The sequence below is a fragment of the Condylura cristata genome, unplaced genomic scaffold (genome assembly GCF_000260355.1).
Source record: "Condylura cristata isolate star-nosed mole 26May11 unplaced genomic scaffold, ConCri1.0 scaffold00020, whole genome shotgun sequence".
Taxonomy (NCBI): domain Eukaryota; kingdom Metazoa; phylum Chordata; class Mammalia; order Eulipotyphla; family Talpidae; genus Condylura; species Condylura cristata.
Window position 1 is genome coordinate 14928892 of NW_004567121.1, and position 12289 is coordinate 14941180.

The window sequence follows — 12289 nt, forward strand, 5'->3', positions numbered from 1 at the left end:
AGACAGAGTGGGGAGCAGAACAGGCAGACTGACAAAGTACACTGCTGAGGGGAGCAGCTGGCTGGTCAGGAGAGGTCTACCATGCCATGTTGATCACCTCTGGGGCAGGGGACCAAACTCATGCTGAAGTGGCACAGCTTCTTAGTGCTGTGCTTTAACCCACTGCACTATTAGGGAGGGCCCCTCTTCAACTTTTTGCAAGAGTCTGAGAAGTCTTGACATGAGTTATTTTTTAAATGTTTCATAGAATTCACCAGGGTAACTATGTTGTCCTAGACTTTTCTTTGTTAGGAAGTTTTTGGTTATTGAGTTAGTCTCCTTACTCATTACTGATCTGTTCAGATTTTCTATTTCTTTGTGATTCAATCTCAGCAGTTGTATGTTTCTAGGAACTTACCCATTTTATTTTTTTAATCAGCTTTAATAGTTTTTGGTGGAGCCTTTTAGGATATTCTGTATATAAGATCATAATATTTCTAAAGAGATATTGCTACTTAATGGTCTAAATTATAGTTCAAGTTTAATTCTCCTTAACAACTTTTGGCCAGATCATTTATACATTGTTGAAAGTAGCATATTGAAGTCCTTTACTATAATTGTAGTTTTGTCTATTTCTCTCTTCACACATGCTAGTGTTTGCTTAATATATTTAGGTGGTCTGACACTGGGTGAATATGTATTTATGATTGTTACATCTTATAGATGAGTTGACCCCTTTTTTATTCAATAATGGTCTTTTGGATCTTATTACCATTTCTAATTTCAAGCCTTTTCTCTAAAATAATCACAGGCATTTCTGCCCTCTTTTGTTTTCTACTTGTATGGGATATCTTGTAGGCAGGACATTGTTTAATTTTTTTTTTAAATACATCTAATCAGTCTTTTGGACTATCTTAGGTTTGACAGAGTCCTTTAAAGGATTTGCATTAATCATCTATGCTGTGAAAAAAAAATACACTTAAACTTAGTTGCTTAAAACTACAAATATATATTATACCATTTCTAAGTGTGTAATTCAGTAGTTTTTAGTATAGTCACACAATTGTGTAATCATTACCATTTTATAACTTCAGAACACTTCAATCATTCCAAAAAGAAAGAGTCGGGAATCTAGAAATGATGTAGTTAGCAGACTTTGGGTTTCTCATGAAGTCTCAGTCAAAAGTCAACCATTTGAAGGTCTGACCAGAAAAGGAGGATCTGCTTCTATGAAGGTTCACTCATGTGCCTGGCAATTTGTTGCTATTTTTTGACTGGAGGCCATAGTTCCTTACTATGTGGCTCTCCCCACAGGGCTGCTTGAGTGTCCTCAAAATATGGCACCTGGCTTCCTGCAGAAGTAGTGATCCGACAGAGAGCAAGAGGGAGTCATCATGTTTTATGTTCTAAAATCAGAATCAGAATAAGGTTCCACAGAGTCTACTCTATAAAAACCAATTATTAAGTGCAGGTCACACTGAAGGACAGAAATTTGACTTCACTTTCTGAAAATAATAGCATCAAAAAGCTTGTGGACATCTTTAAATGAAAACCAATCATCAAATTGGTTTTCAAAACTTGCTATGATGGCTAAGCTGAGCTATGATCAGTGCTATTTGCAAGGGAGGATTAACCCAGTGGCCAGGTATATAGACCTGGATTGAAAGTCTAGTTCCCCCTTCCCAGTTGGGTGCCTTTGGGCAAGTTATTAACTTCAGATTCTTCTTCTGTAAATTAAAGTTAACACCCAGGATATGCTTGGCCAAAATCTCAACAAGTATTAATGGCATACTCTCTTAGGCAGCCATTTCAATCTGTTGATTCATCTGTTAGCTTTAAGCCAACTCAAAACTGTAGTTTTCTTGTTTATACCTTACTAATCTATGAAGTCTGTTCTTTCACATTGAATTTCTGCAAATGCCTTTATAATAATTTTTTCACTTTTTAAAATGTGTGATTCAGGGCCCTCCCTGGTGGCGCAGCGGGTTAAAGCACTGCACTGAGAAACTAAAGCCACTTCCGCATGAGTTCGATCCCCGCCTGCCCCGGAGGTGACCACATGGCGTGGCAGACCTCTCCTGACCCGCCCACTGCTCCCCTCAGCAGTGTACTTCATCGATCTGCCTGTTCTGCTTCCCGCTCTGTCTTTGGTGAATCCTCTCGCCACCCTGCACCTCTGGCCTATATCCCAGTTCTGTATGTATAAATAAATAAATCTTTAAAAAAAAATGTGTGATTCAGTGACATTTAGTTTGTTTATAGATTCTGTAAGTATTTTCACTATCTAATTCCAAAACATTTTCTCATCCCCAAAGGAAATCCATACCTATTAGCAGTCATTCTCCATTGCCCCATCTCTATTCCCTGCCAACCATTAATCGACTTTCTAGCTCTATGGATTGGTCTATCCCAGTCATTTCATGTAAGTGGAACCATAAAATATGTGGCTCCCTTGCCTGTTTCTTTCTGTTAGGCTATATTTTCAATGTTCATGAATATTATAGCGTGTATCAGTATTTATTTATTTTAATAGTTGAATGATAGTCCCATTTGTGGCTCCGCTGTTGTACATTTTATTTGTCCATTTATCCAATGATGAGTAGTTGGGTTGTTTCCCACTGTTAATTACTACAAATAAGGCTGCTATAACTATTTATACACAAGGTTTTGTACGTTTTCATTGCTCATAGGTATATACTAAGAGTCAAAGTGTTGGGTCACATGGCAATTTTTACTTTAACATTTTGAGTACCAACAAACTTTTTCCAGTGACATTCCTACCAGCAATATATGAGAATTCTAATTTCTTTCATGATGGGTGATTTTCTATTTTTTTTTTAAAGATTTATTTATTCACACAGAACTGGGGTACAGGCCAGAGATGCGGAGGGTGAGAGAATTCACCAGAGACAGAGCGGGAAGCAGGACAGGCAGATCGACGAGGTACACTGCTGAGGGGAGCAGCGGGTGGGTCAGGAGAGGTCTGCCATGCCATGTGGATCTCCTCCAGGGCAGGTGGGGATCGAACTCATGCGGAAGTGGCTTAAGCTTCTTAGTGCTGTGCTTTAACCCGCTGCACCACCAGGGAGGGCCCTATTTTTTTTTTTTTTTTACAATTAAAGTTGAGGAGCTCAACGCCAATGTTATTAAATTTTGTTGATTGTAGTCAATTTTTCAGAAGCTTGAGATGATTTTGAACATTAGTTCTCCCAGTGCTATGTTTTCATTTGGTCTACTTGTGTGGAAAGGTCAGCCTGATTGGAACTAGGTGGGAATCTAACCCATACTTTTTCATTACAAAGCTATCATGAATGACATCAGATACTGCTTACTCCAACAAACACTAGGTATCCCACCCTCTGCAGATAGTTATATATAGTTTATATAATATAGTAATGACCAAGTTAAAGATAGAATGTAATTCACTTAGGAAGTCAGGAGTCATTAAATGCAATATCCTTAATTTTAGAGAAGGAACAACAAGATGAAGTGACTTGCTCAAGGTCACTTGATAAAGTCAGGGACAGGACTTGAATCCAATTCCATTGTTCACCTTGCTATTGTTGTTATTCTCCACAGCATGCCATTCAGAGCACAGGAGGAGCAGATACTTGGCTGTGGACAGGATCATTTCTTGCAAGGCAAACGTCTCCAGTGCCTTCTCTGCACTATACCCACAACCTCTCTGTGACAAAACACTTTTAGCAGGCCTAACATGGCTCCTTCAAATAATTTCTTTTTTCCTTAAATTAAAAACGTATGACATTTTTACTTTTAAAATGCAAATCAAACATCTTTTTAATAGTGTGCATTAAACCTTGCTGTGGCTGGTTTATTATTTTATATAGTATATTCTCTACTATATATACTAGATACTATTCTATATATAATAGCTTCACTATTCTATATCTGCTATAATCTTCTGTAAAAATCTTTTATATCTTCAGTCACTTCTTGTTTTCTTTATTATTTCACAAACATTCCCAAGAATGATTTAATCATATCTGTGTGTTTGTTTTAGTGTTGTGGTTTATAATTGTTCACAATCAGAAACTTGAACTACTGTCAGTTGTTGAGATACCATCTTACTGTTCTTTTTTCCCTTTTCTGGTAATCTTGAATGCTTCTATATAATAAGTGTCCTGCACTTTTCCAATTTGAAAATACTTATTTTGGGAGAAGAAAAAAGCAAGTAGGGGCTACTATGATTTTTCTTGTTGTCATGTGAAGTTAATTCATCATCTTTCCCAAAGAGTGTGTCCTATGCATTCCTTTCACACTTTCTGGTTTACAGCATTATCATGAAAATCCTCTTTCCACAGTTCTATTAAAAAGGATGAGGAAGTGCCTTAAGTACTGACATGAAATAAGATCCAAGGTGTACTGTTGATTGAAGCAAGGGTACTTACTACATAACCTTACTTACTACATAACCTGTGCTATCTTTTGAGTAACATTTGAAAACAAGAAAGTAGACCATATTTCTTTGATTTTAAATGCATATATTTTTCATATTTTTGATGTTTCTGTAATCAGAGTTCAGTGAGAACTTGACACTAGGTGTCAAATCATAGGTCAATTGGCAGGACTTTAAAATCTATTTGTGTGTTTGTGGTAGTAAACATAATAATGGCTTATTCTGCAGTCAAGGGCATCTTAGATTTGATGAAAAGTATTATTTCACTTGATTGCACATACAAAGATTTTTTCCTCGGAGGACTTGCAAGAAACTGGTGAAACAGATTGCTCTTAGGGAGAGAAATTAAGCAGCTGAGGTACAAAGGTAACAAAATTTCTGTCTCCTTCCTTTTTCTGTCTTTCACATTTTGAATTACAAACATTTTCATGATAAATTCAAAATTCAAATTTAAAAAGTGCAAAGATGTTGGCAGTTACATGTATCACAAAAACAGCATTCTGATCCATTCCTGTTGATGATGATATTTAGAAATTTAGAAGTGATATTAAGATATTTGAATACTCATAGCCTAAGCTATACCAAGTGTTTTATAAACACAATAATAATAAATCTCAAGTCAATGAAAAAAATTTCTCAGAATATTTCATACAGAATAGAGGCAGAATTTTCAGGGACAGATTTTTCAAGCTTGACAGAGATGGGACCCAACCTAGTGCTGGATGTGTATAGGAAAAAACAGGCTACAGGGTGATTAACATCAATTCCTGTTGGTGTTCGTGGTTCCCTCCTATAAGGAGGCTGGCACAGGGTGATGCAAGCTTAGAGTCCCAGCAGTAAAATGTATAATTTCTGTTCTGTGTGACAGAACAAATTAGTACAAACCTAATTTTCTATAAATATACTTTCAAATAAGATTATTTAATGTCCAAGTAACATAAAATGTTTTTTTTTGATGAACATTTTCAAGACCTATTCTCTTAGCAACTTTCAAATGTACTATACAGTATTGTTAACTATAGTCATTGTTTTGTCTCCAGAACATATTTATCTTATAACTGGAAGTTTTTTGCTCTTCAGCTTGAACTGTACTAGTTCATTTGTACATGGATTTGTTTCTGTTCTTGCATCTCTATTCAGAGACTCAACCAACTGCAGGTATTGGTTGGTTAAATCCACTGATGCAGAACTCTTGTATATTAAGGGTCGATGATAAATTATACTCATATTTTTGACTGTGTGGGGGTCAGTGTCTCTCACCCATATGTTGTTCACAGGTCAACTGTATTATACTATATAGTCTGGGGATATATCTTTGAATATGCACTCTTATCTAAACTGTATCTTGGGACTCCAGTTCATCTAGTTTATTTACTTGGGTATTATTAAAAATATTAACAACATTAAAACTATATTTGGGAGCAATTTGTTATGAAGCAATAGCTAACGAATACATAAGCATTTAGTTGAATCAGGCATTACTATATTTTATTTATTTTATTTAATTCTTGGGATTTGTGATTTATGTCCTTATGCTTTGCAATTCACACATTCACAAGGCATAACTGGGCATTTTATTTAGGTGAATTGCTTGAACCCCCTAAAGCTCACTTTAAAATGAGGATGATAATATCACCTGTTTACCTCATATGTTAGGCAAACAAAGGAATCTAAAGTGTTTGTTACAATGTCTTACAAATATTGATCATTTTGTGTTAGCTATTTTCATTTTATAAAGTATTCCATATTAATTGATTCAGGAAATACAAATATCTGGTCTACTTTAGAAGAGCTTATTTAAGGTGAAACTTTAAAACACTGTGTCTAGAAACTATACTGCTATAGCTCAGTTATGCTGTGTGAACGTTAGGACTTACTGAATTTCCCGTATTATTTACTAAAATTTGTGGGTACTCAAAAAACAAACAAACAAACAAAATCTAGCCTTTTGCATCAACATGGATGGAGCTAGAAAAGATCATGCTGAGTGAAATAAGCCAGAAAGAAAAGGAAAAATACCAGATGGTTTCACTTACAGCAGGAGTATAAAGGACCAGGGGAGAAAAAATAATAATAATAACAATAACAACAACAACAACAACAATAATAATAATAATAATAATAATAATGAACAGCTATATACCAGAAATAATAATAATAATGAACAGCTATATACCAGAGACATTTTATGGAGCTGGAGTAGGGAAAGGGATCAAAAATGGTGGGGGGAAGGAAGCACCCTGGACTATGGAGATGGCACACGGGTGATTTGATGATGGGAAGCCCATGGGGATTACAACTGAGATGGAAAAAGGTTCAAAATGATGTAAAAATAAACTATTAAAAAAAATTTTGTGAGTACTACTTTCTCCATTTTAAAGCATTTCTTTTAGGATGATATGCAGCCCCTCCCCCCAAACCAAACCCCTCTCTCCCCTACCTTGGTTAAAGTGCAGCACTATGGAGGTGGTGACCCGCATAGCATGGCAGACTTCTCCTGACCACTTGATGCTCACCTCAGCAGTATATTTCAGTACATCTACCTATTCTACTCCTCAATCTGTCTCTGGTGAATTCTCTCACATCCCCTTCCCCACCCCTCACCCCCCACATCTGGCATGTAAAACAAAGCATTATTTTAGGATGATAAATTTGTAATTTTAAAGCTCATACTTGAATAATTTTTTATGTGCCACTTTGCTGGCAGCTGCTGTGATGACTTAGAGCTCTTCAAGCAAGTGTAATATTTGACAAAGGACTAGCATTCACAATATACTTTAAAAATTCATAATTCAGTAATCACAACTAATTAATATTAGAGTCCAAATTAATATTTGAACAGACAATTCACCAAAGAAGATATATGGATGGCAAATAATCACATTACTAATAAATATCATTATTAAGGAAATGCAAATCAAATCTCCAATGAGATACTCCTATATACCTAAAAGGCAAAAAGAAAAAAGCAACCTGGCAATATCAAGTCCTGACAAGGATGTAGAGTAACTAGAATACTCATGAATTGCTGTAGGAATGCAAAATGGTGCAGTCACCACTAAAGCAGCTTAGTGGTTCTTAGAAAACCACTCATATGACTCAAGTAATCTTGTTCCTAAGCATTTATTCTCCCAGTGAAATGAAAATACATATCCACAAAAAATTGTACATATAGATGTTCATAACAGCATTATTAATAATAAGTTAAGAGAAGAGAAAACTTAAGTAACCAGCAACTACTGAATGGAGGACCACACTGGAACATCCACAGAATGTAACAGTAAGGGACATGATAAAGAAACAAACGTGGAAGTAGTCACTGACATGGGTTAATCACAAGTACATGATGTAGGGGAAAGGAACCCAACTCAAATGGCTGCATACTATGTAATTCCGACGCTCTGATAAACTGGCAGAAGGTAAAATTACTGGAGCAGGGAGATGGTTGTTGTTGGCTGGGTGCCTTGGGGGAGTAGACTGAATACAAACCAGCACCTATTTGGATGATAAAATGTTCTATGTCTTGATTGTGATGGTTTTATACAACTGAATGTGCTTGTGAGAATTTAAAAAATGTGTAAATTATACTCAATACACCTGACTTAAAAAAAAGTGCATGCAAACAAGGACATGGATTGATCTCACACACAAACCTTTTCTGAATTTCAGCTAGTGTTTTTAGTTTCCAAAGCTTTTCTGAATTTCAGTGAGTGTGTTTAGCTTCCAGTATTCCTGCTCTGATTCTAGAGTTCCGGATGAGTGTTTCAAGTAAACACTTCACAGGGTAGCTCCAGCTTATTAGGCTACAAGATGGCCCAAAAGTATTGAAAACAGGATCTAGTTTTAATATATAGAGTCTCCAGACATAGCTCCCGCTGGTGAGGAACAGAATAAATCTGGCTCCATTCTGCTTCCTTTCATCCATTTCCGACAACTCAGCCAGCCATGCCATCATTAGGGTCCCAGGAAGCCCTCTGGGATTTCTATGCTTGGATTTTTAGCTACTTAATGGACATTTTAGGCCTTTGAGGGGGTCTCTGGGCACTATTGCAGGATGAGAAATTTACCAAGATGAAATTTTTGCAATGTCTGTTCATGAATGCAATGGATCAAATGCCTTTTATTCAGTGAATTTGCCAGCCAAGTGGTGAGTGGAATGCTGAAACATACAGTAAATATAATACTTTGTGTTAACCTAGCTTTTGCATGCATTCATTACAAAATATTTGGAAAATAAGTGCAATAAAATATTACACATTTCCAGAGACATTTTGTGGGGGTGGAGTGGGGAAATGGGATCAAAAACGGGGGTATGGGGAGGGAAATGCATGGGATTATGGTGATGGCACACAGGTGACTTGGTGATGGGAAACCTGTGGGGATTACAATTGAGATGGAAAAAAAAATGTACAAAATGATGTAAAAATAAACTTTTGTAAAATAAAATAAAAAAAATCCTAAAAAAAATATTACACATTTCAGGTTCCAGTCATTATTTTTTATTTAGGTAATGTTCTTTTATTATTCTATATTGATTTTGGATGAGTTATTTCACTTTTCTATACTTTGACCATGTCATTTGTTACTAAAGGGGTATTAGCAACATCTCATTGAGCTCGTATAAATGTGAGTTATATATGCAAATTCATGTAAAAGCATTAATTTAGTGCCTGATACTAAATGGATCAATGGATATAGTTTATGACTAATATTGTTAATAGTCTCCCTGGGAGATGGAACACACAGGGAGGGCTTGGAAACATAAAAAATACTATGCAGATGATTACAGTATCAATAAAAATATGAAGAACTGTATGCCCTGGACCAATAAAACAAGTAACTTGCAAGAAACCCCAAACATTTTTCCCCAAACCCTATTGCATAGCCTCAGGTGAGTATTCATGCGAACACTGTGAATCCATAAATTTCAGAATTTAATTTCCAATAATAAATAATAGATTGGATAAGTTCCTAGAAAGAAAAGGCAGGTTTGTGGTGGGTTCTGATTTATATTAATGATCACAAATTTCCTTTGACAGCATAGAGCAGCTTGTTTGGGAAAATTCCAAGGGAAATGTCTTCCGGAAAGTTCTATTTGCCTTTGGAGTAGGCTACATGAATTTTAGAGGATCCTGATCCAGTTTTTATTTTTTCCAGCTTGCTAATGTCTAAACCTTCCTTTAATAAACTTTATTTCCCAGATGAACGGCAAATATCCCCAGTGGGGGAGAAGGGAGTCAAAATGTGACCATACTGTCCAATCTCTATTCTTGTCCTCTTTGGAAGGTGCAACTCCTACCATGTACAAGTGTTACAGGACAGCAAATCTGTTTCAGGACAGGGAGAGAGAGGCACCCCTGAAGCCCCAAACCTGCCTGCTCTAAGTGGGTTCTGCCATCTGCCGTGTCAAGACAAAACATGTAAAACTTTAATGAAAAGGGACTTTAATACAGTAAATATACAATATGAAACACAAAGAATATAACTTCTACACATCCCCTGGTGGACAAAAGTCCACCCAAAAGGCATTGGCCCAACGCAAGGTCTGAAAGCCCACCACAAGACTAAAACACCTTCTGGTCAGGACCCATGGAAAAGGCTCAGAAATGCCCAGACAAGTCTGGGAGGAAAAGAGCAAACTCAAAATCAATATAAACACCGCCATAGTCACCTCCCTACAGGTATCTCACCCACATCTGCCTTAACCAGTCCAGGGTCAGGAAACAAGCACGGTTTCTACATCGCATGCTTGCTGCTCCATGTGGCTTCCTCAGATCTCCTTGTTCTCCATCCTGCTTCCTTCTCCCCTCTCCTGATTCCTTCTCTCCTTTTTCTCTGCTCAGCTCCACCCTCCTTCTGGGTGGGGCAGGGAACCTGGAACATCCCCTTTTCCTAGGGACCACCCTGTTACACAGCTTTGAATCTAGAGCATCTTACATGGGTCTCTGTCTCTTTGGCTACATCTATTTCTCAGTCTTGTTTGTAAATTCATCCAGGGCAGGACTTATGTCAGAAGATTGTGCAGAGTATTGATATTTGACATCAAAAGTAGGTGAACAGTAAAGTAAATTAGTGTTGATTTTTGTGACTTTGCCTTTCTCCGTATAATCTTGGAACTAGAAATTGTAGAGCAGACTGTGACTGTGGCCTTCCTGAGTTACTACAAAACGCAACATGAGACTGCAAATTAAAAAGGAAAAAGAAAACAAATCTTAGGCCCTCCCTGGTGGAGCATCAGGTTAATGCACAGCACTAAGAAGCTAAAGCCACTTCCGCATGAGTTCGATCCCTAGCCCTGGAGGTGACCCACATGGCGTGGCAGACCTCTAATCTGTCCGCTGCTCCCCTCAGCAGTGTACTTCATCACTCGGCCTGTTCTGCTCCCCACTCTGTCTCTGGTGAATCCTCTCACTGCCCCTGCACCTCTGGCCTCTACCCCAGTTCTGTGTGCATAAATAAATAAATCTTTTAAAAAAAATCGAATCTTAAATAATTTCAGAAATTGATTCTTACAAGGATCTTATATATAGAATCCTTACTAAATTAAATGATTCCTAGTTCCTCCTCATTAAAAAAAGTATCCAGTAAAATTTATGGTCACTTTGGGTGACTCCAGTCATTCATGGGTCATTTGTTAGCATATGACAGAGGAGTATCCAGGGACTGCAAACTATTAAGGGGGTTCAGGCTCTAAAAGGGATTCTGCCATTTGCTGCATAAAGAAAAAGGATACATATTTCTTAGTACGTTAGATATTTAATAGAATTAGTGTGAATAGAGAGAAGAAGGGAAGAAAGGAGATTCTTAATAAAAGTTTTCTAATCTAACACCCCAAATTACCCATCTCCTCATGGGCAAATATTCAGTCAAACAGTGTGAAGTCTCTGAGGTGAGACTGCTGAGCCCAAAAGCTTGCCTAAGTTTAAGGTACCTTCTGTGGAGAGGTAGAGGAGATAACAAGAAAGGGGTAAGGTAGTCGCTGAAAATCTAGGTCAAAAGGAAAAAGGAAACTCAAAGTACACAAGATAATAGCTGCTGTCGTCTCTGCCAAAGATTAGGGGCAATCTCTCCAAGTCTCTTTCATCTCCTTCTATGTCTCTTTTCCAAGTTTCTGGGTGCAAGTCAAAGACATAAAAGCAAGAGTCCCTAGAGCCCACCTGGCTTTCATATTATATAGCTTCACCCAGTGATTTAGCTCTGCCCCTGGATCCCAGGAGCTACCCCTATACATAGTGCTTCAGAAGTCAAATTCATGCAACAGCTGGACCTATGATCCAAGATGATGATGGGTAAATGGGGTTGGGGGAAAATGGCACTACCCTTTCACAGGGGTGTATCTAACAATTTTAATAGTTGCTAGGCTTTCAGCACTCAAATTCCTTGGAAATGAGTCATTTGTATGGAAAGTTGTTTTTTAGAATATCCTAAATAAACCTTTGAGGTTTTAATTTGCTCATTTCTAATCTAACCTAACAATAGATTATTTCTCTAATTTTACAATCTAATTTCTTTGGTGGTTTCTGTGAGCTTAGAATTCACTGAGCTTGATAAAAATAACAGAATGAAACCAAGTAATTTTTAATTTCTACTGAGAACTGATTTTGAGATGATATATTTAGGATTATCAGGAAAGAATTGCTGGGGAGGCCTGGGTAGCTTTTAAATTGTTAGTGGGGAAAAAAAGTAAGGTTACAGGGATAGTAGTGGGGTGAAGACACTTTGGCCACATCAAACTAAAAAGTGGAAGCTACTTCTGTGCATTGTAAGGAAAACGGAAATGTTGGATTTAGAGGCAGCTTTTCCCAGAGTACTAGGTTTTCAGGACTTAATTCACAGTGTTACAGGGCAGGGAGAGAGGGGTACCTCTGAAGCCCCAAACCTACCTGCTCTAAG